Source organism: Petromyzon marinus, unplaced genomic scaffold (genome assembly GCF_048934315.1).
Source record: "Petromyzon marinus isolate PM22_M1 ecotype Great Lakes invasive population unplaced genomic scaffold, UKy_Petmar_22M1.pri1.0 PM_G_Scaffold_173, whole genome shotgun sequence".
Classification (NCBI taxonomy): Eukaryota; Metazoa; Chordata; class Hyperoartia; order Petromyzontiformes; family Petromyzontidae; genus Petromyzon; species Petromyzon marinus.
This window is the reverse complement of record NW_027422732.1, coordinates 195,505-219,673: the sequence shown is the minus strand read 5'-3', so window position 1 is coordinate 219,673 and position 24,169 is coordinate 195,505. Positions and strand designations below refer to the sequence as shown.

Sequence of the window (24,169 nt, the reverse complement as noted above, 5' to 3'; positions counted from 1 at the left end):
CTCCCCACACACACACAGTGCGCTAACCACTGCACCACCGCTCCCCACTACACACACAGTGCGCTAACCACTGCACCACCGCTCCCCACACACACACGGTGCGCTAACCACTGCACCACCGCTCCCCACACACACACAGTGCGCCAACCACTGCACCACCGCTCCCCACACACACACAGTGCGCTAACCACTGCACCACCGCTCCCCACTACACACACAGTGCGCTAACCACTGCACCACCGCTCTCCACTACACACACAGTGCGTTAACCACTGCACCACCGCTCCACACACACACAGTGCGCTAACCACTGCACCACCGCTCCCCACACACACACAGTGCGCTAACCACTGCACCACCGCTCCCCACGTCCACCACAACCTGGCACCCGATGTCGATCGGCTCGGCTCACCGTGGCTGCTGCACCACGTGACGAGGCTGCTGCACCACGTGACGAGGCTGCTTCACCACGTGACGAGGTGCAGGACGAAGAGTTCCGCATCCCCATTCACTCCACGCCAAGTCACCTGCAGAGAAAATCGATTTAAATTTCGATTAACTATACTCGTGCCGATTCCTAATGGGATAACATTAGGAATCGATTATAGTAGAGTTACGGATGTATGAGTCGATTTCCTTTGGGATAACATTGGAATCGATTAATTGTGGCTTAGGCTAAAAAAAATCGATTTGTATTGGGATAACATGGGAATCAACAGTGGTCTAAAATGAACCTTCATTAATCGATTCCGACTGTGTAGACGTGGGAATCGACCACGTTAGACGATCACGTGTGTGGGCGTGGTCTCTCAACGTCAATCAACCAGGTAGGGCGTTGACTGGTGGGGAGTTTGGGATCTGATTGATTGATTGCTTCTGTGGACAGGTGTCTTTTATACAGGTGTAGGGGTGCTATGGGGAATAAACACATGGCACGGGAAGGTGTGGTTCACCCACACCTTGGTGGCTACAACAACGTCCGCTAAGGCTCCAGTGGGTATAAAGTGCGGGGAGCCAGGGAGCTCGGGGCAGAGTGTGGGGCCCGAGGCTGAAGCAACCAGTGAAGAAAGAAGGCCAGCTAGGTGAGACCCTGGAACTCCTGTGACCGCTGCCCTTTTCAGGGCCGGCACAGCAAGCCAGTGGTGCGGCCCCAGAGCCCCAGAGTCAGAGTCCTTCTAAGGGCCGGTCTGGTCGGCGGGGTGCCGAGATCTGTGCCTAACCAGGGCCGGATCTGATAGCCTCCCTTAGAGCCCTACCAGAAGGAACTGGGAGCCTAGAGCTTAGGCTAGAGAGCCTGGGGTGTGTTCCTGAGTTATACGGGTGGAGGGGCCGCTACCCCTTCTAGTGTAACCCTTGTTAAGGTTTAAATAAATAGTGCTGCTTCTATTCTGCCGTGTCCTGGAACCCACTACAACTGGTGTCAGAAGTAGTCTTAAAATGAACACAAGGAGTACAAACCGATCACAGGCACCCCAGGAGGAGGACGGCTCGCCTGGGATTGCGCCAGAGGCCGCGGCCGACGATCCTGGGATGCCCCAGACGCCCCAACAGCAGCCGCCGCTGGAGGAGTGGCCGCCGATGGAGGACGGGTTGCAGGCAGCTCACTCTCGACTGGCTGAGCTGCTGTATGCCGCGGCTTCCACGCTGGAGGAAATCAACCGCGCGGAGCTGCGGGCGCAAAGGCGGCAGAGAGACGAACGCCGTTCAACGGCCATTCCCGCCGAAACACAGCCACCAGATTTCGGATTTGCCGCCATGACAGTGTCCGCCACGGCGATTGGAGGGTCGCAGCTCGACGTGGACGCTGTGGGCCAATCAGCGGTGGTGACGTCATCACCAACGGACGCCCGCTGTCAGGACCAAAAGGCGGGCGCATCGTCATCACCTGCGCGACCGCCGATGGGTGTCCCCAGCCCCTCCAACACCGGCGGGGAGGCCGGAGATGGCGCGCGGCACCTCTCAGAGACGAAGCCATCATTTCAACAACGCCTGCCGGTGTTGAAGGAGTTCGTTTCAGACGGCGGCGACTGGGGGGGCCTTTCAACGCCGCTTTCTCGCTCATCAAGAGATGGCCGGCTGGATGGACAACGAGACGTTGAGTGCGCTACCGGCCATGCTGGACGATGACGCCCTTGCTACGCTCATCACAGCTCCCAGATCAACGCGATCTACGCTACAGTCGGCGCTCCAGGTCCTCACCATAGCCTACGGGCCATCGTCGGACTGCCGCAAACTCTTCCACGAGCGGTGCAGGGGCCAAAAGGAGCCACCGCTGGCGTATCGCACGGCTCTCCTGGCCCTCGCAAAAGCGGCTTTCCCGCGGATGGACGGCGAAGGGGTGGACGCGATGGTGACGGAGACGCTCCTGGCGTTGGCCCAGGAGCTACAGATCGTCATCGTCGCAGAGGACGACGCGGACATGTGCTACTTGCGGGCAGCAAGACACATCCACGCGCACCTGATAGCGCAGCGTCGATCACCTCTCGTCCCCAAGGGCGCAGCTGCGGTGTGCGCTGGGACGCCGACCATCCCCCCCTCCGAGGAGGTCTTCGCGGCGGGTCGCCCGGTGGAGTGGAGATCCGGAGGGAGGCCGGCTGGGACAACACTGGATCGCCAGGAGCACCCCAAGGTGCTCATCACGTGCTACAACTGTGGCCGCAAGGGCCACGTGGCTGCGGAATGCCAGGCGCCTCGTCAACGACAGCCGGGACGGTCGGACGGCGCTCCAGCCTACAGGCCTCCGCATCGCAACCCGGCAAGTCGCGGCACCCCACATGCTCAGCCTGTGCACACACCTGTCCCCACCTCGCGCGTTTCGGTGTACGGGCCTCGGGGTACGCCCATTGGTTAGTTGGGTGGCGGCGGGGTCGAGAGGGTGCTCGGGCCAGGGCAGTGGACGGAATTGGCCCACCGCATTGTTGCTGCGTTGGCAGGCTCGTCCGTGGTCGCGGGTCGCATTGACGGGGTCGAGGTGCGTATCCTCGTCGATACGGGAGCTTCGGCGACCATTGTGTCAGACTTGATTTATAATATTCTTCCCGTTCAAAGCCGCCCCTTGCTCCCAGTCACCGTTCCGTGTTACGCAGCGAACGGGGGTTCGCTGGGTATCATAGGCCAAATTCGAGCACAAATTTGCATTGGCGATATCAAACTCTCCGGGCCGATATTAGTCTCGTCCTCGCTGGCGGTTCCGTGCTTGTTGGGGACGGACTTTTTGGGCAAAATGCCGATTAAAATTCTAATTGATCAGGGTTGCATCGAGCTTCCCTCGGGCCAACGGGTAACATTCCTGCCTTCCCCTGTCACCTCAAGGGCAGCGTGCGCGTCGATACAAGCGTTCGTCACTCGGACGGTGCGTGTACCTCCCGGGGCGCAAATGCTCGTGCCCCTTCGCTTGCGTCGGCCTTTCGTGCCTGGTGTTCTGGACCAGGGAATTCTATTAGGGCCCTCGAGGGCTGGGGAAAACGGGCTGGATCTGGTGGCCGCTTAAACGCTCGTTAAGGGGAGCGATGACCCGTTTATCCTCGTCCTTAACGTTGGCGTACAGACGGCCGTCGTTCCTCAGGGAACTGTGCTCACGCACGCGACGCCGGTCCCCGTGGTAGACACGGTTATGGGTAATGTGGGGACCGATCCTCTGGCTCAACCGCATTCTGAGGGGGACGATAGTTGGATGGACGCACTATGTTCGGGCACAAGTGATCTGTCCGACTCCCAGCGTGCCGGCCTACGCACCCTTCTGACGGAATTTTCCGATGTCTTTAGTAAACACAAATATGACATTGGGTGCACGAAATTGTTGCATCACCACATTGACACGGGTGACAATGCCCCGGTACGCCAGAATCCTTTTCGGTTAAGTCCGGCCGAAAAAGATCATGTCAAATCGGCAGTGGATGACATGCTGGCTGCAGACATTATAGCCCCTTCCACCAGTCCATGGGGAGCACCCATAGTGCTTGTCAAAAAGCGCGATGGGTCCTTGTGATTCTGTGTGGATTTTCGCCGCCTTAATAAGATCTCCGTGGCCGACGCGTATCCACTTCCCCGGATGGACGAATCTCTGGATGCTCTGGCTGGCGCACGTTTTTTTTCTACGTTGGACTTGTTATCCGGATTCTGGCAACTCCCATTGGATGATGAGTCCAAGCCAAAGACTGCGTTTCGCACACCACATGGCCTATTCCAATTTAACTGGTTACCTATGGGATTACACTCCGCTCCGGGGACATTTCAGCGCCTTATGGAACTGGTTTTGGCTGGCTTACAGTGGAACGTCTGTTTGATCTATCTGGATGACGTCATCGTGTTCAACAAGACATTTGACGAACACCTTTTGCGCTTGCGCGCCGTGTTCCTCAAAATGCGTGCTGCGAATTTGAAATTTAAGCCACAAAAGTGCCACCTGCTACGGGAATCCGTACGCTATTTGGGGCACATCGTCAGCCGCTCGGGCATATCCACCGATCCCGCAAAGACGCAGTGTGTCAGCTCCTGGCCAACCCCCACCTCGGTGGCTGAGGTCAGGAGTTTCATTGAATTTGCGTCTTATTACCGGCGGTTCGTCGCGGATTTTGCGACCATTGCTAAGCCCTTACACGCTCTGACGGCGAAGGGAGTGAAATTTCACTGGGGCCAGGAGGAGGAGGTCGCTTTTTGTTCCCTTCGCGACGCTCTCGTGCGGGCCCCTCCATTGAGCTACCCCGATTTTTCGGAACCCTTCCTGCTCGATACAGACGCCAGCAATACGGGCATTGGGGGTGTGCTCTCACAGGTGATCTGTAGTGTGGAACGCGTCGTGGCTTATGGCAGTAGGGTTTTGTCTCCGGTGGAACAGAGATACTGCGTCACGCGTCGGGAACTCTTGGCTATTGTATTTTTTATGCAACAGTATCGCCCATACCTGTACGGTCGGCATTTCACTGTCCGTACGGACCATGCGGCATTACAATATGCCTTGCGGGTGACGCAGCCTTCGGGGCAATTGTCCCGATGGCTCGAAATCCTTTAGGATTATGATTTCACGACCACATATCGGAAGGGTGCTCGGCACACTAATGCGGATGCGCTGTCTCGCCTGCCGCCCGCCTCAGATTGCGCTTGTCTCAGGGGATCGGGGCGTTGTAAGCCGCAAGAGGATAGCTCCCCCTTAGATATCCCGGTTCTCGCTGCTGCCACTGAGGACCCCTTGCCTGAGGGTCCTGTCGGGGAGGGAGGTGCGGACTCCTTGCTGGGGTTGTCCATTGCGGAATGGGGGCGCCTCCAGATGGAGGACGCATCCCTCCTCGCGTTGCGTCGTCGCGCAGGGGGTTCCGTGCGGGGGGTCGCGGGGATTGATTCGTACGGGCTGCTCCAGGGGCTCCTAATGCATTGGGATGGGAGGGCCTGCCGTCACAGGCTTGTGGTGCCATCCGCTTTGCGGGGTAAGGCCGTTTGGACCGCACACGAGCGGCTTTTGCACCTGGAGACCCACAAGACCCTTGCCGTGCTCCAGCTGGATTTCTTCTGGCCGGGTATGGCAAGGGATGTGGATGACCTCCTGGGTGCATGCACTCAGTGCGCCCAACGAAAACCACCAGCGAAAGGCGCCTGCCCACCGCTACAATCTATCACGGTCTCTCGGGTTAACGAACTCGTCACACTCGATATATTGGGGCCCATCCCTGCGACCCCTAGGGGTAACAAGTACCTGCAGGTTGGCGTGGAATATTTCACCCGATGGCCTATGGCATGGCCTCTCGCTAACCAGTCAGCAGCAGCCGTTGCCGAGGCCTTTGTCCAGGGCTATGTCCTCGACAAGGGTGCTCCCGAACGGCTGCTGACTGACCAAGGGAAGAACTTCTCTGGCGTCCTTCTGCACGAGGTGTGTGCGTTTCTTGGTACGAAAAAGATTCGCACTTCCCCCTATCACCCACAAACCGATGGCATGGTGGAGCGGCTGCATAGGATGCTTACATCTATGTTGTGTCACCAGGTGTGTGACTCCCAAACCGATTGGGACCTTCACATTCCGGGGGTTTTGGCCGCCTATAGAATGGCTCCTCACGCGGCAACCGGCTTCTCGCCGTTCTTTTTGATGTACGGTCGCGACGTTGACCCACCAATTGCAACTCAGCTCCGCGTCTCAGAAACCAGCAGAAAATCTAAATTGGCCGACCACGTTAAATTTAATATCCTGAGGTTGACCGAGGCGCGGGAGGCAGTGGCCCAAAACTCTTCCTCTCGGCAGAAGGCCAACGAGAGGTTGCGATCGCGCCAATCACGCACACATGCGTGGAAACCAGGCGATCAAGCCTGGCTGCACTGCCCTCAGGTGCCGTTGGCGACCTCGGCGAAATTGTTGCGGCCTTGGAGGGGCCCTGTGGTTATTGTGAAGGTTATGCGGCCGCAGTGCGTTCGTATCCAGTGGGGGAAACGCCGCTGGTACGTACACCCCTCGCGTCTGAAGCCGTTTGTGGTGCCGCGCGTCCCTCCACCACATTACACGGGCCGAGCATGTGATGTGTCCGCTGACTCCCGGACGGCGTCTTCGTCACCTGCCCTTGATGCTTCGCTAACTGTTCCACCTTCAGGCGCCTCAAGAATGACGGCTTCCAGCGCGCCTGCGCCACCCGGTGGGGACGGAGTTTGCCCTTCCTGGGTGACGGAAGACGGTGCACCTGCACAGCCGGTGCCCACTGCCGGGCCGACCCGACCCTCCCCCTACGATGGACCCGCAAAACGGACTCGTGCCAAAATGCGCCGCTTGTTGTAATAATGGTTCTTGTTACTCTTGTTGTTCACTGTTAAGTTTTCTTGCTGCGTTGATGGGGGGGTACAATGTATATGTGTATATAGTGTAATTTTGTATAGGTGGGTTGGGTTATTTATTGGGGTGTTCGTTCTTATGAGGCACGCACGGGTGGGGGTTTGTTGTGTTTATTGTTCGAGTATTGTTGCAGCCGGGACGGCTGCGGGTTACACGGGAGGGGGTGATGTAGGGGTGCTATGGGGAATAAACACATGGCACGGGAAGGTGTGGTTCACCCACACCTTGGTGGCTACAACAACGTCCGCTAAGGCTCCAGTGGGTATAATGTGCGGGGAGCCAGGGAGCTCGGGGCAGAGTGTGGGGCCCGAGGCTGAAGCAACCAGTGAAGAAAGAAGGCCAGCTAGGTGAGACCCTGGAACTTCTGTGACCGCTGCCCTTTTCAGGGCCGGCACAGCAAGCCAGTGGTGCAGCCCCAGAGTCAGAGTCCTTCTAAGGGCCGGTCTGGTCGGCGGGGTGCCGAGATCTGTGCCTAACCAGGGCCGGATCTGATAGCCTCCCTTAGAGCCCTACCAGGAGGAACTGGGAGCCTAGAGCTTAGGCTAGAGAGCCTGGGGTGTGTTCCTGAGTTATACGGGTGGAGGGGCCGCTACCCCTTATAGTGTAACCCTTGTTAAGGTTTAAATAAATAGTGCTGCTTCTATTCTGCCGTCTCCGTGTCCTGGAACCCACTACACAGGTAACGAGCTGAGATTAGGAGCACTCCCTTTAAGAGTGTGCTCCTAATCTCAGCTCGTTACCTGTATAAAAGACACCTGGGAGCCAGAAATCTTTCTGATTGAGAGGGGGTCAAATACGTATTTCCCTCATTAAAATGCAAATCAACTTATAGCATTTTTGACATGCATTTTTCTGGATTTTGTTGTTGTTATTCTATCTCTTACTGTTCAAATAAACCTACCATTAAAATTATATTTCTTAAAATTATATTTCTTTGTCAGTGGGCAAACGTACAAAATCAGCAGGGGATCAAATACTTTTTTTCCCTCACTGTAAACCCCAATGATCCGATCGAAATGAGGGATCTTGATCGGATCATTGGGGGGCCACGTGCCACCACTACCCCCCCCCCCAAACAGTCATGAGCAGCACCTCCCCACACGCCCTGCCACCGAGAAAAATGTTTCACGTAAGAGAGTGAAACTGATATTTTCATTCTCAGCTGGAATTTAGCCAAATGCAATACGCTTGAGAAACCTGGTTTAAAATCACAAGCAAGTTGCCTGAATTTCAAACCCATGGTCTCAGCGGTACAGCTCGGTGCTCTTGGCAGGCTGAGCCAACCGGTCACTTCATCGCAAGCAACCGGAAGCATCAAGGTTGTCAATGCCGTGCGCGTCGTCCTAATGGGGAGCGGCAGTGTGGTGGCTTGCAACGCTGTGTTGCGAACCCAGTGAACAGAGTTCAATTCCTCTCCACTCACAACCAATAACGGTGCCGAATATTTAAACCGCTTTCCATGGGTCGGCATAGCTTTAAATGAGTACCTGGTGCAGTGTGATCGTGGTGGTGGTTGTGATGGTGGTGATGATCATGGTTGTGATGATGGTTGTGGTGATGGTGTCTCTATTGGTCTCTGTGAGTCCCTGAGCCTCTATGGGTGTCTACGAGTCTCAGTCACTCTGGGTCTATATGGGTCTCTATGAGTCTCTACGGGTCTCTACGGGTCTCTGTGTGTCCCTGTGGGTCTCTGTGAGTGTCTGTGTGTCTGTTGGTCTCTGTATGTCTCTGTGGGTGTCTCTGGGTCTCTGTGTGTCTCTGTCGGTCTCTGTGAGTCTCTGTGGGTCTCTGTGTGTCTCTGTCGGTCTCTGTGTGTCCCTGTGGGTCTCTGGTGGCCGGGCCTGCTGTTGGCCACGCACTGCTCGTGTGCTGTGCCAGCCTTCATAGACGCTGCTACTCGCCAACAGCAATTGCCTCAACAGTCTGTTATTTCAAGTTTCATTTCAAGTTTTCATGTATTAGGTATAGCCCTGTGACATGGGAATCAAGTGGTCACCCACCTAAGTTCATTATAAATGTGGGAGCGTTATACGCATTAGTTCGCTATCACGACATACAGTACCCTGGTGTCTACAAACTAAGTTGCCTCTGTGGTAGTAGTTACATTGGAGAAACCAAACGCCATGTCTCGGACCGCATTCGTGAACACAAAGCAGACCTTAAACACAGTAGGACCAACACCTCGGCCATGGCAGATCACTGTTATAATTCAGTAGGCTCACATGACATTGAATTCTCCAAGACAGAGGTTCTTTGCAATCCATCTGGCTACCATGAGAGATTTGTTCATGAGGCTATCCACATATACAAACACAGAGACAATTTAAACCGAGAAGATGGACTCTGGCTTAGCAATCATTGGAAGGATTTGATAAACCATTTCAAGTCTTAATTGATTATTCACGCTTACGGTGGCTTTCAGACAGCATAAATTAATTTTTCGTCTCCCCCCTCCTCTTTTCAGAACATAGATGGACTCTTGATTTAAAGCTTTCGTGACTGCAGTAATTCATATTCTTAGCTCTTTCGGTAAAGTAACGTTGAAGGGAAACAATAAAATATATATAAAACACAATATATATTTTATTGTTTCCCTTCAATGTGACTTTACCGAAAGAGCTAAGAATATGAATTACTGCAGTAAGGAAAGCTTTAAATCAAAACATCAACAGGCTGATGTGCCACATCTCCTCCTTCAAGAAGTCTCACAGCCCTGCGATGTTGTGTCCACACAACCCAAACTACGGAGTGCCTGGTGGTAAACCGCTGTGCTGTAGCCTGCGCCCCTCCAGTGGAGGAGGAACAGTAAAACCTCGCTGATGCTCTCCTGAAGCACTCCTGTGCGCAACAATCATTTAGACTAGTTGCACGTGCATCGATTGTAAAACCCCGTTCCGTTTCAGGTGGGGACAGTTGGTGCCGTGTGCTCGTTTCACGTCGGGGTGCCACTAAAGGCGCAGGTCCCACTTCTGAGTGATCGGTTACGCGACTCTCTTTTGCACGCAACACAATCTCTTGTGATTCTATTTAATTATTTAAATATTTCGTGACTGCAGCGATTCATATTATTTGTTCTTTCGGTAAAGTCACCACGTAGAAGGGAAACAATAAAATAATAAAAACATAAAACAATAAAATTCTTAAGACGTTTCGACCGCAACACAAGCAATCACCGTCAGGTGTGAAAACCACAGCAAGAACATTTAACTCGTAATCTCGTAGTCACTTACATGTTAATATCGCCTGATGATGTCACTTACATGTTAATATCGCCTGATGATGTCACTTCCCTCTTAATGTCGCCTGACGATGTCACTTCCCTCTTAATGTCACCTGATGATGTCACTTCCCTCTTAATATCGCCTGATGATGTCACTTCCCTTTTAATGTCGCCTGATGATGTCACTTCCTTCTTAATGTCACCTGATGATGTCACTTCCCTCTTAATGTCGCCTGATGATGTCACTTCCCTTTTAATGTCGCCTGATGATGTCACTTCCCTTTTAATGTCGCTTGATGATGTCACTTCACTCTTAATGTCGCCTGATGATGTCACTTCCTTCTTAATGTCACCTGTTGAAGATGTCACTTCCCTGTTAATATCGCCTGATGATGTCACTTCCCTTTTAATGTCGCCTGATGATGTCACTTCTCTTTTAATGTCACCTGATGTCACTTCCCTGTTAACGTCGCCTGATGATGTCACTTCCCTTTTAATGTCGCCTGATGATGTCACTTCCCTGTTAATGTCGCCTGATGATGTCACTTCCTTCTTAATGTCGCCTGATGATGTCACTTCCCTTTTAATGTCGCTTGATGATGTCACTTCCCTTTTAATGTCGCCTGATGTCACTTCCCTGTTAATATCGCCTGATGATGTAACTTCCCTTTTAATGTCGCCTGAAAATGTCACTTCCCTTTTAATGTCGCCTGATGATGTCACTTTACTCTTAATGTCGCCTGACGATGTCACTTCCTTCTTAATGTCACCTGATAATGTCACTTCCTGCTTAATGTCGCCATGAGCAGCAGCATCAGTGAGTGTGGCACTGAAGAGAGAACCCCGTGGGTGAGGCTGATGGAGCGCCGCGTGATGCTGCTGCTGCTGCTGGCGGTGGCGGCGGTGGCGCTGATCACAGAGCAACAGTCTCAGGTAACGGGGGTCCCCCCCCCTCTCATTCACCGCTCTGGGGCCCCTCTCATTCACCCCCCTGGGGTCCCGTCTCATTCACCCCCTGGCGTCCCCTCTCATTCACCCCCCAGGGTCCCCTCTCATTCACCCCCCTGGGGTCCCCTCTCATTCACCCCCCTGGGTCCCCACCCCCTCTCATTCACCCCCCTGGGGTCCCCTCTCATTCACCCCCTGGGGTCCCCTCTCATTCACCCCCTGGGGTCCCCTCTCACTCACCCCCCTGGGGTCCCCTCTCATTCACCCCCTGGGGTCCCCTCTCATTCACCCCCCTGGGGTCCCCTCTCATTCACCCCCTGGGGTCCCCTCTCATTCACCCCCTGGGGTCCCCTCTCATTCACCCCCCTGGGGTCCCCTCTCATTCACCCCCTGGGGTCCCCTCTCATTCACCCCCCTGGGGTCCCCACCCCCTCTCATTCACCCCCTGGAGTCCCCTCTCATTCACCCCCCTGGGGTCCCCTCTCATTCACCCCCCTGGGGTCCCCACCCCCTCTCATTCACCCCCTGGGTTCCCCCTCTCATTCACCCCCTGGGGCCCCCCTCTCATTCACCCCCCTGTGCCCCCCCCCTCTCTCTCGGTGGTGGTGGTGTTTGGGGAGTTTGTCTCCCGCTCGCGACTCAACCCACACCCAGTGACGGCCGTTATCTGAACCGGTCCTGGGCCTCCCCCAGTTCGACTCAGCCGCAAATAAGTAGCCGGTGTAGCGGTGTAGTAGAGCGGTGCACATCGCTAGCACTGGGGGAGACAAAGGCGGCCGGGCCTGGTGCTGGCCACCCGCCCCCTCGTGTGCCACAGTGCCGGTAGCCTTCATAGGTGCTGCTACTCGCTAACAGCACTTAACAGCACTTGCCCCTGTCGCACCTCAAGGTGTACAGGGAATGGCTCTGACTCCCGGCCACGTAGTTTACCCGGGCCCGCTCACCATCATGAAGGTCCTTAATGATCGTGAGCAGAGGGTCAGGTACTCCAAAAGCACGAAGAACGACCCAGAGCCCAGGCCTACTGATGGTATCATAGGCCTTGACCAGGTCAATAAAGCAGAAATGTAGGTCTTGTTGGAATTCCCTACATCTCTGCTGTAGCAGACGGACAGAAAATATGGCATCTGTGCAGGACCGCCCTTTCCTGAAGCCGCATTGGGGCTCCGCAAGCCTCTCCTCAGCGTGCCTGGCAAGGCGATGCTGAATAATCCTTGCCAGGACCTTTCCCGGCACACTGAGGATTGAGATGCCCCTGTAGTTGTTACAGTCTGTGCGGTCCCCCTTCTTAAAGAGGGGGACCACCAGGGAATCCTTCCAATCCTGCGGAACCCGTCCAGTGGTCCAGACTGTTGTTATGATGTCATATAGGGCAGTCTGTGCACAAACGCCACCCTCCCTCAGCATTTCACTTGGGAGATCATCTCTGCCTGCTGCCTTTACTGGTCTCAGACTCCGGATCGCCCTCAGTACTTCCTCAACAGATGGCACCTCAGCCAGCCACTCACAGGGGGTGACTTCTTCCAATATTTGAGGCACCGCAGCCTTAGCAGGGTCATCCTCACTTTGTGCCACGATGTTTTCCTGGCTGAGGTATTTTCCCTCCCCCAGGACCTCACAGAAATGCTCAGCAAATCTGCAAACCTGTTCCTGGGGGTCGGAGATTGGATCACCGTTTTTTCCCCTAATGATGGTAATAGGTGTGGTGCTGCAGGTTACTTTTTTGATGGAGTTAAATAGAGATTTGTGATCACGGGCCACTGAGGCAGACTCCATCTCCTCAGCAACCCGCGACCACCACCCATCCTTGCAGCGCCTCACGGCTCTCCGAACCTCCGAGCGAAGGCTGCGGTAAGCCTCATTCTCTGACGTGGGATTCTGTAGCCGATGACAGTGGGCCTGTCGCTTTTTCTCAACCATCCTGAACACCTCCTCTGTCAGCCAGGATCTCTGGGGAGGTCTGGACCGCGTACCCAAAGCAGCCATTGCAGCTGCATGAGTCACAGTCCTAAACCTCGCCCATTTACCCTCGATATCAGGAGGAGTCGGGAACGATGCCAATCCCAGCCGCAAGCGATGATGAAATTCTCGCTTGCAACTTTCATCAGATAACTGAGACCAGGCCACTTTAGGTCGGAATTGGGTCCTGGGTGTACACCCACCTCCGGAGTGGTAGAATGGCAGGCGCATCTTACAGATGACTAGTCGATGGTCAGAGGGCAGATCAGCTCCACGGTAGGTCCTGGTGTCAAGGACATGGGCTCGCATCCGCTCGTCCGTCACTATGTAGTCCAGCAGCTGTTCTTGCTTGGACCCGGCATGCATCCATGATGTTGTGTGGATGCGCCGATGCCGGAACAGCGTGTTGGTAATTACAAGCCCATGGGCTGCACAAAAATCTAGCAGCCTCCTACCGTTGCTATTGAGCTGATCTGGCCCATGCCCTCCACTCACTCCAGACCAGGTGCCAGTATCATGACCAACTCGGGCATTAAAGTCACAGACACAACAGACACAACACACACAGAGACACACACACAGAGACACACAACACACACAGACACACACACACTGAGACACGCACAGAGAGACAGACATAACACAAATGTCTCCCCGTGTAGTCTCCCTGACGGGCTGCGCGAGGCTTACAGACACACACACACAGACACACACACAGAGACACACACACAGACACAACACACACACACAGACACACACACAGAGACACACACAGAGACTCACACAGATACACACACAGACACAGAGACACACACACAGAGACACACACACACAGAGACACACACACAGAGACACACACAGACAGACACAACACAAATGTCTCCCCGTGTAGTCTCCCTGACGGGCTGCGTGAGGCTTACACACACAGAGACACACACACAGAGACACACACAGAGACACACACACAGAGACACACACACAGAGACACACACACACAGAGACACACACACACAGAGACTCACACAGATACACACAGACACACACACAGACACAACACACACAGACAGACACAACACAAATGTCTCCCCGTGTAGTCTCCCTGACGGGCTGCGTGAGGCTTACAGAGACACACAGAGAGACACACACAGAGACACACACACAGAGACACACACACACAGACACACACACAGAGACACACACACACAGAGACACACACAGAGACACACACACAGAGACACACACAGAGACACACACAGAGACACACACACACACAGAGACACACACAGAGACACACACAGAGACACACACAGAGACACACAGACACACACACAGAGACACACACACAGAGACACACACACAGACACACACACAGAGACACAACACAGAGACACACACACCCACACACAGAGACACACACACAGAGACACACACAGAGACACACACACAGAGACACACACAGAGACACACACACAGAGAGACACACACAGAGACACACACAGAGACACAGACACAACACAAATGTCTCCCCGTGTAGTCTCCCTGACGGGCTGCGTGAGGCTGACAGAGCCCGCGCGTCTTTGTGGGCCTCAGGCTGTGAGGGCGAGAGGTCGGCTCCACTCTCTCACTCACCGCCCTCGTTGTTGTGTCGCCCGCTCTCGTTCACGTTTTTGTTTTATTATAGTCGTAGTAGTTGTTGATATTACAGTATTAGTTATTATAGCAGTTCATGTTTTTACTATTGTAATTGTTTATATTATTGCTGTTGTAAGTTGTTGATGTTATTATTAGTGTTATAGTTATGATTGTAGATGTTGTTATTATAGTAGTAGTTATACTTACGATTATAGATGTTGTGGTGATGGTGGTGCTGGTTGTTAGTCTCCTCAGAACACACAGCCGCCTTCTCCCGCCAAAACGCGACTCTTCGGTGGTGGAGGGAGAGGGTCGTGGGCGAAACCAACGCGAGCAGCGGGCGATGGAGGGGTGAATGCCACCGGCGAACTTAAATTGTTTTAATTTAGGGGGGTACACAGCAAACTCCACCTTTCACTAACGCCAGTGAGCCCCTCTTGCTTCTTGTCGCTATGGATGAAATAATTAAACATCAAACAAATTCGCTACATTTATTCAGCGCGTCTTGAGTTTTGATGCTTTTCATCCCCCTCTTCCGGGCTATGCTTGGTATAATCTGAAACGCAGCAGCGCCTTATCTAGTCTATGCTATTTACCATGGGCCTTACTCCGGGCTATGAAATAAAGTTCAATGTCACGTGCAATGGAGCTGACCAATTAAAAAACACCCACAAAATATCAACACCACGTGACTCGTGGTGGGAGGGGGGTTGCCATCTTGGTAAGGGAGAATCCACCACACACCCCCCCCTACCTAAGATGACCGCCCACACGTTGTTTGACTGGTTGTTGGGGAGAACCTCTGATAGCCAATAGCGACTATTAGGCGACTATTCACACTCGACTATTGCGGAGCTGTAGAAGCCCATCACGCTTTTACCCCGTCGTGGTCTTTGCGCAGGCAAAGTGAGTTCTCAGGCCCGTACGGGCGTACAGCCGTTTCAATACGGGCAAACAACAATAAAAATCTGTGTCGATTTGTTTGTGTTTCTTCCTTGTGATGGGACTTTGTAGGATTAACGTTGAGATTTATAAGGGGCACGGGGTGATCAGTAAGGTCTGAATTGGTCTGTAATAAGGTAGGGCACTGATAAGGGGTTGACAGCTGTGTAGTGTATAGTGTAGTATAATGTATAGGATGAACGTTGAGATTTATAAGGGGCACGGGGTGATCAGTAAGGTCTGAATTGGTCTGTAATAAGGTAGGGCACTGATAAGGGGTTGACAGCTGTGTAGTGTATAGTGTAGTATAATGTATAGGATGAACATTGAGATTTATAAGGGGCACGGGGTGATCAGTAAGGTCTGAATTGGTCTGTAATAAGGTAGGGCACTGATAAGGGGTTGACAGCTGTGTAGTGTATAGTGTAGTATAATGTATAGGATGCACGTTGAGATTTATAAGGGGCACGGGGTGATCAGTAAGGTCTGAAATTGGTCTGTAATAAGGTAGGGCACTGATAAGGGGTTGACAGCTGTGTAGTGTATAGTGTAGTATAATGTATAGGATGAACGTTGAGATTTATAAGGGGCACGGGGTGATCGACAAGGTCTGAATTGGTCTGTAATAAGGCAGAGCGCCGATAAGGGGTTGACAGCTGTGTAGTGTATAGTGTAGTATAATGTATAGGATGAACGTTGAGATTTATAAGGGCCACGGGGTGATCAGTAAGGTCTGAGTTGGTCTGTAATAAGGTAGGGCACTGATAAGTGGTTGAGAGTTATGCTACTGACACTAACGGTGTGACTATGCATACGTAGCCGTTCAGAGTGTTCAACGTCGGCCTGGGTGCTGCGGTCGTCCAGGCGGGCACCGTTCTGGCCCACGCAGTGGCCGCGTGTCGTGGGGAGGCCGGCAAGGCGACCACAGATGTCTCGTGGCCATGGTGAAGTGGAGGAGCGAGCCGGACGAATCATGGATGGACGCGCTGCGCTGCAAGAATTCCGATTTTATCCGGCGAGCGGCGGGGCGAATTTTCAAAACATTTTCAGTCAGGGTAAATATGACACTTTGGGCGCACGTCCCTAATGGCAGCACCGCATTGACACGGGCAACGCCGCTTCCGTACGCCAGAATTCACACGGGCTCAGTCGTCAGGAGGAGGACCACGTTCGCCACTGCGGTCGACGAGGGGAGCTCTCGTTGTTCCCGTTAAGAAACACGATGGGAGTCTGCGGCTTCGCGTGGATTTCCACCAATTGAACAGGGTCTCCGTGGCAGATGCACACCCGCTCCCACGGATGGACGATTCATTGGATGCCCTGTCGGCCGTGTGGGTTTTCTACCACACTTGACTTGTCGTCGGGGTGTTGGCAGTTGCCTCTTGATGAGAGCTCTAAACCAAATCCTGCGTTCTGAACACCTCGGGCTCTATTCCAGTTTAATTGTCTCCCGATGGGACTCCACTCGGCTCCGGTCACGTTCCAGCGACTCACGCAGCTGGTCCTAGCAGGCCTCCAATGGGACTCGTGCCTTATTTATTTGGACCACGTGATCGTCTTCGGATGCATGTTCCAGGAGCAGCTGCAGCGGTCGCGATCGGTGTTTGTTAAACGTTCGGGCGGCCAATCTTACGTTTAAACCACAGGAGTGTCATCTCTTGCAGACATCGGTTCGCTACTTGGGGCACATCATCAGCGAGTCCGGGATAGCCACGGACCCCAACAAAACTGCGTGCGTGCGCAACATGGCCAACCCCCACGTCGGTGGGTGACGTTTGCAGCTTTGTCGCGCTGTGGGACGGCCTCGTGACTGCTTTGTGACGTCATACACCAACGTGCATTGAGGCCCTTATAAGGACTGCTTTGTGACGTCATACACCAACGTGCATTGAGGCCCTTATAAGGACTGCTTTGTGACGTCATACACCAACGTGCATTGAGGCCCTTGTAAGGACTGCTTTGTGACGTCCTACACCAACGTGCATTGAGGCCCTTATAAGGACTGCTTTGTGACGTCATACACTAACGTGCATTGAGGCCCATATAAGGACTGCTTTGCGACATCATACACCAACGTGCATTGAGGCCCTTGTAAGGACTGCTTTGTGACGTCATACACCAACGTGCATTGAGGCCCTTATAAGGACTGCTCTGTGACGTCATACACCATTTGCCATGACGTCCAAGCCATTAAACACCGGAACAACGAACGTGCCATTCAAGTGCATCTTGAAACCCATTATCTGAAGTAGTTTGTATTAAATAACTAAATAATAGAAACACGTTTACAATATTGAGCGAAGTTATAGTCACGGACTTTTTCCAACTTTAGCTCAACAGGACCACAAAAGCTCAAATATGTGGTTCATAATAAATGAATCAATCTGATTGCAATCATGAACTGGCCAAACACTTTTCGATTTCAACATCACTTTATAAAATAACATTTTAAATATAAGCGCACAACTTTATCTATCTGTGATGAGCGCTGCACTTTCCGTTGTTTTCATGCAGGGGGCGCTGCAAACTTACACACCCCCTGCATGGACGACGGAGGCACAGGGACAGACGTTCGATTACGTTGGAATCGATCTGCAGACGGCGGTCTTCTCGCACGGCCAGCAGATCGATGTCGTCTTATCTCGATCCCGCAATCCCAAACAGGTGAAAGTCCGCATCGAACCGAACCCCCGGCAAGGCCATCTACTTAATGACGAGAGAAAATTCACACGAAATGTCCTTTTCAATGAAGTCTTCCAGATGTAAATTGATACAACCTTTTAATGAAGAAGTAAAATCATCCAATTCAAAACACAACACAATTCAAAGATGCTTCATTTTAAAACTTCAAAACGGAGCATGGGGTACTTGCGTGAATGCGTCCTTCATGTGCAAATGTTGTGACTTTCCTGGCCTGAAGGCCGTCAACGTGTTGGACCATTATTGGTGCACAGCGTCTCAACAACAGCAGTGGGGTTTGCTTCAACCGATAGGTACGAACATCCAGACGTCAATCAGCAAGGAGCATTTCTAGTCCTAGTTAGACAAAATCTACGACAACACGTAAGACAAAACTACAATTCGTGTTGTAGAGAATGTACCTCCTCCTATACGTGTAACTTTTAAGGGGTATGCCTTGTAACTGATTAATGATCCGAGCGTGCTACCTATGTCAAAGACAATGAGTTGCTCCAGATGCTTCGTGAAACACAAAAGTACCCTTTGACCTGTATCACAAGAACAACGGGTCTCACCTGAGTTCTCTGTACAGGTTACTTCCAAACACACACACACACACACTTTGTCCTAACATCACTTATTCAATGTGTGACCCTCATACAAAATGTTACATGCACGCGCACAATCAGACAAGTATTCATTCTAAACCATTGACGGGCATATTAACATCGAATTACTGCAGCGAAATTGAATGCATCACGTTACATCGTATTAACAAGAAGCTATTTTACAAATGCGCACCGTCTGCTTAACAGTGTATGTACAACGTACTATTGTTGCGTTATTCAAAACGAGTAGGCCGTTGCATGCTGGCGTCTGGGTCAAAATGTAGCAAATTTAAAACATTACGCTACAAATAATAGATCACGGCGTTTCGATGGCAAAACAAGCAATCGTCATTAGGTGGGACAAGCACAGCAGCAAGAAGAAGAAACTGCTGCAGTAGGCGCCTACTACTTCAGCAGTTTCTCTTGCTGTGGTTGTCCCACCTGATGACGATTGCTTGTGTTGCCATCGAAACGCCGTAATCTGTTATGTTTCTACCCACGTGGTGACTTTACCGAAATAACTCAAGAGTGTGGATTCCTGCTGTCACGAAAGCTTCGAATCAAGATTGCCTACAAACTACACAACTGAGATGACGCATCAATCATCGCCCCCTACTGACAGGCTCTTGTCCACATGCAGGCTGGTGCAGGGCCACCACCTTGTGCCACACAGGGGCAGCTGCTACTTGGGGATGCTCTTCAAGTGTTTCAGACGAGGTACGACACAAAACTCCGAGTTGCTGAGACGATTAAGCAAGCACGGTGTAAATTCAATTATTATAACATAGTGAATCATTGGGGGCTTATTGTCTCTCGCTCCTGGTTAAATATCTACCCAACCCACAGGTCCACAAAGACTTGCCACTCTTACTCTGCAGGATGAACCTAGAAACTGAGTGTCCAACTTCACATTCTTGTCATTAAAGGCCTGTGACAAAGGTGCATCTATTGTAGCGACCGTCTCAAGCTTACACATCTACCGGGTCTCCATTTGACTTTGTATTGTCTCGGAGGAAGTCCACCCACACCTCGACTTCCACAAACTGCTGGGAGTTGCCTCGCTCTGCCTCACAGTCAGAATTCTCCTCCTGCTTCACGTTGCCTCCATCGATGTGAAGGTCCCATTTTGGAGTTGAATCTTCATCTTCACATTTCACCTTCACTTCTTCCCTCTTCACAATCACCTCTTCCCTCTTCACCATCACTTCTTCCCTCTTCACCATCACCTCTTCATATTTCACCTCGATAACTTTAAAAGTGTCCAAGCTGGGATTTTCTTCCGGTTCTTGTTTCATGAGGGATGGGCTTATTGTGGCACTTTGACTTTCACAAGCTGATTTCAGACTCCACTCCTTGTGGATCTTCTGATGCTTCTGTGTTCTCTGGTGTACTTGAAGATGTGGTTGCTGTGCAAACGCCTTCCCGCACGGAGTGCACCTGAAGGGTTTCTCTCCCGTGTGTGTTCTCTGGTGAATTACAAGAGGAGATGACTGTGCAAACGCCTTCCCACACACACTGCACTTGAAGGGTTTCTATCCCGTGTGTTCTCTGGTGTATTACAAGAGCAGGTGACCGTGAAAATGCTTTCCCACACACACTGCACCTGAAGGGTTTCTCTCCCGTGTGTGTTTTCTGGTGTTCTACAAGAGTAGATGATTGTGCAAACGCCTTCCCACACACACTGCACCTGAAGGGTTTCTCTCCTGTGTGTGTTCTCTGGTGTTCTACAAGATTAGATGACTGTGCAAACGCCTTCCCACACACAATGCACTTGAAGGGTTTCTCTCCCGTGTGTGTTCTCTGGTGTGCTAGAAGAGCAGATGAATGTGCAAACGCTTTCCCACACACACGGCACTTGAAGGGTTTCTCTCCTGTGTGTGTTCTCTGGTGTTCTACAAGATTATATGAATGTGCAAACGCCTTCCCACACACACTGCACTTGAAGGGTTTCTCTCCTGTGTGAGTTCTCTGGTGCCGTGTCAAATCTCCTGTACGATCCGTGCTGTATGCACACTGGTCGCATTGTTGACTTGTCATACCGAGCTGCGCTGAGTGCCTTTGCTCCATCAGACCAATTCTGCAGAGGAAGCGTCAGAGGAAGCGTCAGCGGCAGACAGAAAAAAATAATATCCACACCATCTACACGTCAGTATCGAGGCACAGAGGAATGCATATAGTCACACGTGACTTACATGTCTATACTTATTCATATATTCATTATGTAATAAAAACGTTTCCCAAATTAATCACACGGGCTGTTATGGCACACAATGAGAGGGCAAATGGTTATAAACATGCCTGCAAGCCCTCGTATCTTCAAAATTAATGTTAACACAAAACTCCGAGCAAACAATTTCAGCTGTCTGGCTACAAAAGGAATATTTATGAGAGCTAAATTCAGCTGACATAGCAGAGGGTGTTGAAAACAATACTTCATAAATTAATGTTCAATCGCAACTTAGAGGTGTGAATCCAGGCTCAGATGTCCTTGAATGCTGGGATGAACAGTTCCGACTTCAGCTGCATGTGCGTACTGTGTTAACTTCCTGTTTCCATTCTTATAAAGAGTTCCAGAGGAAAACAAAAGTAAACTATTGTTACGCTATAACCTCCGTGTTCAACAGAGTTAATAGACGTTACTGCAAACACAAACTGTACACTGTCACTGGGTAAACAGGCGGTGGCGTGTCTAGAATCACGCCTGGCCACCTTCATCTGCTTGGCATGAATGCTTCCTCACTCCACCAAGTAATTAATTGAGGATCAATGAACATAGCTGAGGCTAACTGGAGTTTGCGTGTCTCTCTCCGTGGTGAGATGTTAACTACCTCACCTGGTATACAGGAAGTCGTGGGTTCGATTCCGACCCTGACGCCTGCTGTATATTTGGAGTTTGCGCGTCTCTCCGTATAGCGTCTTTGACCGATAGACATTGACACACGTATTCTTGTTTCTTTCGGTAAAGTTACGTAGATAGAAGATAACAATAACAGATAATACAATTACATTAAATAAAGAGCACTTGTGTTGCGATCAAAACGACGTGACTTTTTTTGCTTTATTTACATTCATTTTTATTGTTATTTTCATTTAATTTTCTATCTACGTGACTTTACCGAAAGAACCAAGAATATTAATACCTACAGTCACCAAAGTTTTAAGTCAAAACATTCACACACGTTGACAAAGCCTCACCTTGTGTTGTTGTGGGCAGGTCGCTTCTGATAACAAGAGCGGTATAGCAGCTCAAGCGGGCTTGGTCGCTTCTGATAACAAGAGCGGTATAGCAGCTCAAGCGGGCTTGGCCTGCTAACAAAAGAAAATAAAAACTGCGTGAATATTGACAATAAAACAAAGTTACAAAGTGGCGAGCCGGGTGAAGACAAATTAAACTTAAGAGAGATAATTAAAGTAAACGCAATCAGGCGAGGGCAGGAGGCAAGGCCCCGCGTGGCTAGGCCCCGCGCTGTAAAGTTCCAACCTGGACATCGATTCCCATGCTCGCTGCTACTCAACTGACATCCCTACGAGAGAGAGCGAGGCTCTACCTTGGTAAACAACAACAACCACCACAACGATGAGAATTTCTCACCTCGGATTTCAGTGCAAGCGCGCACACGGCAGCTTCCTGTTACCTAGCGACAGCAGGAAGTAGTATAACGTCACTTCCCTCCCCCGAGCGGCTCTGTAACTGAATAAATTATGTTAATGAGGCCGGCCCATATGTGGAGGGATGGGGGCGTGGGCGCTGAACCCGTCGCAATAAACTCGCGACGACTTTAACGGACACATTATGTTAATGAACCACCAGTCACTGGGCGTAGCTTTGCCCAAATAAGGATTGCCACTGGAACGATATCGGCACTGACCCAAGCGGAGGTGACGTCACGCTCAAGAGCGCGGTGGACGGGGGAGGGGTGAATACCTGGGTGACATGACGTCACTAGCGAGGTAGACCTCCCCCTGGCGTTTCACGCCGATGAGGTAATGCAAAGTGGTGACGTCACAGAGTTGAAGTTTATTTAGATTCATTTTCCATTGCTCCCTCCCTTGGGTGTGTGAGCTCAGCAACAACGTGGACATTATTGTGTATACACTGTGTGTGTGTGTACACTGTGTGTATACACACCCTATGTGTACACTGTGTGTGCACTGTATGTACACTGTATGTGTGTACACTGTGTGTGTGTGTACACTGTGTTTGTGTACACTATGTTTGTACACTGTGTATACACTGGGTGTGTACACTGTGTGTGTACACTATGTGTATACAGTGTGTACTCTGTGTGTACACTCTGTGTACATTGTGTGTGTACACTGTCTGTGTACACTGTGTGTACATTGTGTGTACAGTGTATAAACTGTGTGTACACTGTGTGTGTACACTGTGTGTGTACACTGTGTGTATACAGTGTGTGTACACTGTGTGTATACAGTGTGTGTACACTGTGTGTGTACACTGTGTGTGTACACTTTGTGTGTACACAGTGTGTACACTGTGTGTGTGTACACTGTGTATACACTGTGTGTGTACACTATGTGTGTGTACACCGTGTGTGTGTACACTGTGTATGTACACTATGTGTGTGTACACTATGGTGTGTCCGCATAGAACCAAACCCCCGGAAAGGTCATCTACTTAATGACGTGAGAAAATTCACACGAAATGTCCTTTTCAATGAAGTCTTCCAGATGTAAATTGATACAAGCTTTTAATGAAGAAATAAAATAATCTAATTCAAAACACAACACAATTCAAAGATGTTTCATTTTAAAACTTCAAAACGGAGCATGGGGTACTTGCGTGAATTCGTCCTTCGTGTGCAAATGTTGTGACTTTCCTGGCCTGAAGGCCGTCAATGTGTTGGACCCTCATTGGTGCACAGCGTCTCAACAACAGCAGTGGGGTTTGCTTCAACCGATAGGTAACGAACATCCAGACGTGAATCAGCAAGGTGCATTTCTAGTCCCAGTTAGACAAAATCTACGTCAACACGTAAGACAAAACTACAATTCGTGTTGTAGAGAATGTACCTCCTCCTATACGTGTAACTTTCAAGTGGTATGCCTTGTGCTACCTATTTCAAAGACAATGAGTTGCTCCAGAGGCAGACGCTTCGTGAAACACAAAAGTACCCTTTGACCTGCATCACAAGAACAACGGGTCTCACCTGAGTTCTCTGTACAGGTTACTTCCAAAACACACACACACACACTTTGTCCTAACATCACTTATTCAATGTTTGACCCTCAGACAAAATGTTACATGCACGCGCACAATCAGACAAGTATTCATTCTAAATCATTGACGGGCATATTAACAACATTGAATTAAATTTTGATTTAAAGCTTTCGTGACTGCAGTAATTCATA

At 51.2% G+C, this 24,169-nt stretch overlaps 1 protein-coding gene and 1 long non-coding RNA gene across 4 annotated transcripts in view; both read right to left on the bottom strand.

The window, feature by feature from the left end:
* Nucleotides 1-15,102, bottom strand: part of LOC142911199 (hydroxylysine kinase-like) — a 34,480-nt gene extending 19,378 nt beyond the window's left edge. The window contains exons 1-3 of one of the 3 annotated variants that reach the window (XM_076060300.1): nucleotides 14,775-15,102; nucleotides 10,799-10,937; nucleotides 413-527 (exon numbers count right to left, since the gene is read on the bottom strand). The gene's annotated coding sequence lies outside the window, so the exon portion shown is untranslated. The remainder of the gene's footprint in view (nucleotides 1-412; nucleotides 528-10,798; nucleotides 10,938-14,774) is intronic. The other 2 variants (XM_076060299.1, XM_076060301.1) reach the window with 2 other exon arrangements.
* Nucleotides 15,103-18,276: 3,174 nt separating this feature from the next.
* LOC142911202 (uncharacterized) lies at nucleotides 18,277-22,101 on the bottom strand. The gene is made up of 2 exons (XR_012933336.1): nucleotides 21,992-22,101; nucleotides 18,277-20,873 (listed from the first exon to the last, which is right to left on the bottom strand). It is a non-coding gene; the product is annotated as an uncharacterized LOC142911202 (long non-coding RNA).
* Nucleotides 22,102-24,169: the final 2,068 nt, after the last annotated feature.